We start from the raw sequence: 6,491 nt of genomic DNA on the forward strand, positions 1-6,491 counted from the left end.
AGTAAATCTGCATACCTGCCTACCAGAATTTTTTAAGATTACATTAAAATTTTAACTGGGTTCAGTCACATACACCATCCAGAGGGGCTCAAAACAATGCTCTCTCTCAAGGCTGTGTCCTTGAGAAATAGTTCCCCCTGTGGGAACTGTGGGCAGAGCATACATTCTAAAGACAGGGGAGGTAAGGAGCCTTCAATTGCCCAGGACCAGCTCAAAGGCTAAGCAACAGTCACACCTTCTCAATTACCCCCTCCAATGAAAGAAAAAAAAAAATTGCCACCACAGGACCTGCCTTGCAAGAAATGCTGAAAAGAGTTCTTTAAGCTGAAATGAAAAGATGCTAATAACTGACATGTAAATATATAAAAGTATACAATACCCTGGTAAGGTGAATAGAAAGTAAAATAACTATAACTCTATATTAGGATGGTGTGTTAATCACTCAACAATAGTATAAACGTTAAAGAGTAGTAAAACTAACTATAGCTACTACAAGTTGTTAATGAATACACAACTAAAATAGTTAAATTTTAACATCAATAATATAAAAGGGAAAAGTAAAAGAGTGGCATATTAATAGGTGTATGAAGATGTTACTATCAGCCTAAAATGGACTGTTTTATCTATAAGATGTTTTATGTAATCCACAAGGTAACCACAAAGCAAAAACTGAAAGAAGAGCCACAAAAGACAAAAAAACTGGAAATAGAACATACCACCACAGAAAATAACCAATTTACACAAGTAGGTAGAGGGAAGAAGAAACAATGGGAATACAAAATAATCAGAAAGTAATTAATAATATGGCATTAGTAAGTCCTTACGTATCAGTAGTCATTCTAATGTAAATGGACTGAATTCACAAATCAAAAGGCACAGAGTAACTAAGTGACTTAAAAAAAAAAAAAAAAAGGACCCAACAGGGGCACCTGGGTGGCTCAGTCATTAAGCATCTGCCTTCAGCTCAGGTCGTGATCCCAGGGTCCTGGGCCTGAGCCCTACATCAGGCTCCCTGCTTGGTGGGAAGTCTGCTTCTCCCTCTCCCACTCCCCCTATTTATGTTCCTTCTCTCGTTGTGTCTCTCTGTCAAATAAATAAATAAAATCTTTAAAAAATAAAAAAAATTAAAAAGGACCCAATTATATGCTACCGACAAAAGACTCATTTCCGATTTAAAGAAACACATAGTCTCTAAGAGAAGGGATAGAAGATATTCCATGCAAATGAGGCCAAAAGAAAATAGAATTAATCTATTAATACTTAAGCAAAACAGACTACACCAAAAATGGTAACAAGAGGCAAATAAGGTCATTATATAATGAAAAAGCATCAATGTATCAGGATATAATAACTATAAATATGCATTCACCCAACATTGGAACATCTAAATGTATTAAGCAAATACTAACAGATCTAAAGGGAAAAATAGACAACAATAATAAGAGGAAACCCCAGAACCACTCAGCAATGGATAGGTCTTCCAACAGAAGAACAACAAGGAAACTTTGGAATTGAACCATACTTTAGACCAAATGGACTTAGACATTTACAGAACATTCCATGCAACAGCAACAGAATACACATTTTTCCCAGGTGCAAACAAAATGCTTTTCAGAATAGATGATACGATAGGACACAAAACAAGTCTTACTAAATTTAAGAATATTGAAATCATACCAATAACCTAATAAACATGATAGTATGAAACTAGAAAGGGACAAAAAGTGGAAAGCTGGAAAATCTACAAATACGTGGAAACTGAACAACACACATCTGAATAACCAATGGGTCAAATAAAAAAATATAAGAAAAAATTTAGAATGTCCCAAAATAAATGAAAATGGAACCACAACATACTAAAACCTATGGAATGCTGCAAAAGGAGTTCTGAGAGAAAAGTTTAAGCTGAAAATGTATATATTATGAAATTAAAAAGATCTCAAATACCCTAATTTGCCCCTCAAGGAACTAGGGGGTAAAAAGAACAATTTAAGTCCAAAGTTAGCAGAAAGAAGTAAATAATAAAGTTCTGAATAGAAATAAACAGATAGAGACAAGAAAAACAATATAAAGGATTAATTGAAACTATGGACTGGATTTTCAAAAAGATAAAATTGACAAACCTTTTGCTAACTAAGAAAAAAGAGAGAAGACTCAAATACATAAAATTAGAAATGAAAGGGGAGACATTACAACTCATGCTGCAGAAATACATAGGATGATAAGAATCTACTGTGAATAATCACATGCCAACAAATTAGACAATCTAGAAGACATAAATTCCTAGAAATGCACAATGTACCAAGATTTCATCAGGAAGAAATAGAAACTCTCAACAGACTAATAATAAGTTAAGCAACTGAATAAGTAATTGAAACTTCTCAACACAGAACTGCAGGAACAGACAACTTTACTGGTAAATTCTACCAAACATTTAAAGAAGAATTAACACTAACCCTTCCCAAACTCTCCCTCAAAATTGAAGAGAGAATATTTTCAAACTCATTCTATCAGACTAGCATTATCCTGATAACAAAGACAGATAAGGCACTATGAGAAAAAGAAACTATAGACCAATATCCTGGATGAGTATTGACACAAAAAATTCTCAAAATATTAGCAAACCCACATATTGAAAGGATTATATACCCATGACCACATAGGATTTAACCCTGGGATGCAAGGAGGATTTGCATACACAAATTAATAAATGTGACACATCACATCAGTAGAAAGAAAAAAATCACATGATCATCTCAAAGATACAGAAAAGCATGTTAGAAAATACAATATCCTTTCATGATAAAAAGCATGAACAAATTGGGTAGAGAAGGAATATACCTCAACATAAGAAAGGACATATATGACAAACCCACAGCATATTCAATGGTAGAAAAATTTGAAAGCTTTTCCTTTAAGATCAGGTACAAGACAAGGATTCCCACTCTCACCACTTCTTTTCACTAAAGTATTGGAAATCCCAGCTAGAGGAATTAGGCAGAACAAGGAAATAAAAGACATTCAAGTCAAAAGAAAGATGTAAATTGACATTATTTGCAGTTGATATGATTTTTACATAGAAAATCCCAAAGTTTCAATCAAAACCTTGTAGATCTAATCAATGGATTTTATAAGGTTGCAGTATATAAAACCAACATACAGAAATCAGTTGCATTTCTATATATTAATAATGTAACATCTGAAAAAGAAATAAAATTATTTTGTTCATAATAGCATCAAAAACAATTAATACATAGTAATAAATTTAACCAAGGAAGAAAAAGATCTGTATGACAAAAACTACAATTGTTTGAAAAAAATCAAAGACAACACCAACAAATGAAAAGACATCCCGTGTTCACAGATCAAAAGAATTAATATTGATAAAATGCTTATACTATCCAAAACTATCTACTACCCAAGTGCCAATTCCAGTGACATTCTTCACAGAAATAGAATAATCCTGACATGTGTATGGAATCAGCAAAGACCCCCAATAGCCAAATTAACCCCGAGAAAGAACAAAGCAGGAGACATCACACTTTCTAATTTCCAAGTATAATACAAAGATGTACTAATCAAAACATTATGGTACTGGAATAAAAGTAGACACACAGGCCAATGGAACAGAACTGAGATCGAGAATTAAACCCCCACAAATACTGTCAACTAATATTTGACCAGAGAGACAAGAACATCCAATAGGGAAAGGATAGTCTCTTCAACAAATGGTGATGGGAAAACTGAAGAAACACATGCAGAGAAATAAATTTGGATCCCTATCTTACACTACTCACAGAAATTAACTCAAAATGGATGAAAGACATAAACATAAGATATGATACCATAGCATGCCTAGAAGAAAGCTTAAGGAAGAAGCTCCTTGACATTGGTCTTGGCAATAATCTTTTGGATGTGACACCAAAAGCACGAACAACAAAAGCAAACATCAACAAATGGGATTACAATAAATGAAAAGCTTTTGCACAGCAAAAGATATGATCAACAAAATGAAATGGCAACCTATAAAATGGGAGAAAGTATTTGGAAACTATATATCAGATAAGGGATTAATATTGAAAATATATAAAGAATTCATACAAATCAGTAACAAAAACAAAAACAAAAAACCTGATAAAAAATGGGCAAAAGACTTAGACATTTTCTACCAAATGGCCAAGAGGTACATGAAAAGGTGCTCAATATCATTAATCACCAGGGAAATGCCAATCAATACCATAGCGAAATGTTATTTCACACTGTCAGAAAGGCTGTTCTCAAGATGACATGAGGTAAGTGTTGGTGAGGATGAGTAAAAAGGGAGCCCATGTATACTGTGGGAATGTAAATTGGTGCAGCCACTATGGAAAACAATATAGAGATTCCTCAAAACATTAAAAAAGGAACTATCATACAATCCAGCAATTCCACTTCTAGATATATACCTAAAGAAAATGAGACCAGGATATCAAAAGGATATATGCACTTCCTTGTTTATTGCAGAATTATTCACCATAACCAAGATATGGAAAAAACCTAAGTGCCCATCAGTGTATGAATGGATAAATAATTCTGCTGTATATATACATAATGGAACATTTTTCAGCCATGAGAAATAAGGAGATCCAGCCATTTGTGACAATATGGATGTACCTTGAATACCTTATGGTAACTGAGATGAGTGGAACAGAAAAAGACAAGTACTATCTGATATCACTTAAATACAGGATCTAAAAAAGCCAAACTTTTAAGAACAGAAAGTGAAATGGTGGTTAACAGGGCCCTGGTAGTGTGACATAATTGGAGAAATGTTGTTTAAGGATACAAACTTGCAATGAATTGTAAAGAAATCCTATAGATCTAATGCACAGTAATGAATACAGACTACAATTTTGTATTATAATCATTAGACTTACCAAGAGACTAAATCCCAATTTTTCCAATGACTGAAAAGAAATAATCATGAAGTGATAGAAGTACTAATTATCACTACATTAACAATTATACTACAGTATACAAATGTATCAGATCATGTTGTACACCATAAATTTATATAATGTTATATGTCACACATATTTTAATTAAAACAAAAAACAAAAACATGGCACATCAGTACGGGACAGAGCTCTGCTCTGATATCACTTCTCTAGCGAAGGTAGCCAGTCATAACTGCAATGTTTGAATTTCCCTTTGAAATAGTATTTGTTTTATACCTAACGGTGTTCTGTGAATATGCATGTCAGAGACGAAAGAAGATGGTGTTTTTTGTCCTTTTTTTTCTACCTAGACAATGACTTTTTATTCCCTATCCATGTTTGTTTATATTGATTTTGCTTATTATAAAAATGCTGATATAAATATTATATATATATTTTGTAGATTTGTGTGAGCATTTCTATAGGATTAATTTTGAGAAATAAAATTGTGGGTGCTCACTTTGACAGCCCATAGACTAAAATCAGAAGGATATGGAGAAGATTAGCATGGCTGCAGCACAAAGTTGACACACTCATGAAAGGTTCCATATTTTTCAGAAAAAAATTTTTTTAAAAATGAAAAAAAGAAAATTGTGGGTGATAGGGTACATATATTTTAAGGCTTTTGATAGCTAGGTTTCAAATTGGTCTTTCACTCATCTTTCTTTTTCCTTTTTTTTTCCTTTATTTTATTATGCTATATTAGTCACCATACAGTGCCACATTAGTTTTTGATGTAGTGACATGATTCATTGTTTTCATATAACACCCAGTGCTCCATACAGTATGTGCCCTCCTTAATACCCATCACTGGGCTAGTCCATCCTCCACACCCTCCCCTCTAAAACCCTCAGTTTGTTTCTCAGAGTCCATAGTCTCTCATGGTTTGTCTCTCCCTCTGATTTCCCCCCTTCATTTTTCCCTTCCTTCTCCTAATGTCCTCCATGCTATTCCTTATGTTCCACAAATAAGTGAAACCATATGATAACTGACTTTCTCTCCTTGACTTATTTTACTTAGCATAATCTCCTCCAGTCCCATCCATGTTGATTTAAAATTTGGTTATTCATCCTTTCTGATGGCTGAGTAATATTCCATTGCATATATGGGCCACATCTTCTTTATCCATTCATCTGTTGAAGGGCATCTCAGCTCTTTCCACAGTTTGGCTATTGCAGACATTGCATATGGTCCTTCTTTTCACTGTATCCGTGTCTTTGGGGTAAATACCTAGTAGTGCAATTGCTGGGTCATAGGGTAGCTCTATTTTTAATTCTTTGAGGAACCTCCACACTGTTTTCCAAAGTGGCTGTACCAACATGCATTTCCACCAACAGTGTAAGAGGTTTCCCTTTCTCTACAACCTCTCCAACACTTGTTGTTTCTTGCCTTGTCAGTTTTTGCCAATCTAACTGCTGTAAGGTGGTATCTCAGTGTGGATTTAATTTGAATTTCCCTGATGGCTAATGATGATGAACATTTTTCATGTGTCTGTTAGCCATTTGTATGTCTTCT

General features: G+C 33.8%; 1 non-coding gene across 1 annotated transcript; it reads left to right on the plus strand.

Annotated features, from left to right (window-relative positions):
• The first annotated feature begins 5,428 nt into the window (after positions 1-5,428).
• On the plus strand, positions 5,429-5,531 carry LOC116630340. The gene has a single exon (XR_004298939.1). It is a non-coding gene; the product is annotated as a U6 spliceosomal RNA (small nuclear RNA).
• The last annotated feature ends 960 nt before the right edge of the window (positions 5,532-6,491 follow it).

The sequence above is a fragment of the Phoca vitulina genome, unplaced genomic scaffold (genome assembly GCF_004348235.1).
Source record: "Phoca vitulina isolate PV1807 unplaced genomic scaffold, GSC_HSeal_1.0 scaffold3, whole genome shotgun sequence".
In the NCBI taxonomy this organism is placed as follows: Eukaryota; Metazoa; Chordata; class Mammalia; order Carnivora; family Phocidae; genus Phoca; species Phoca vitulina.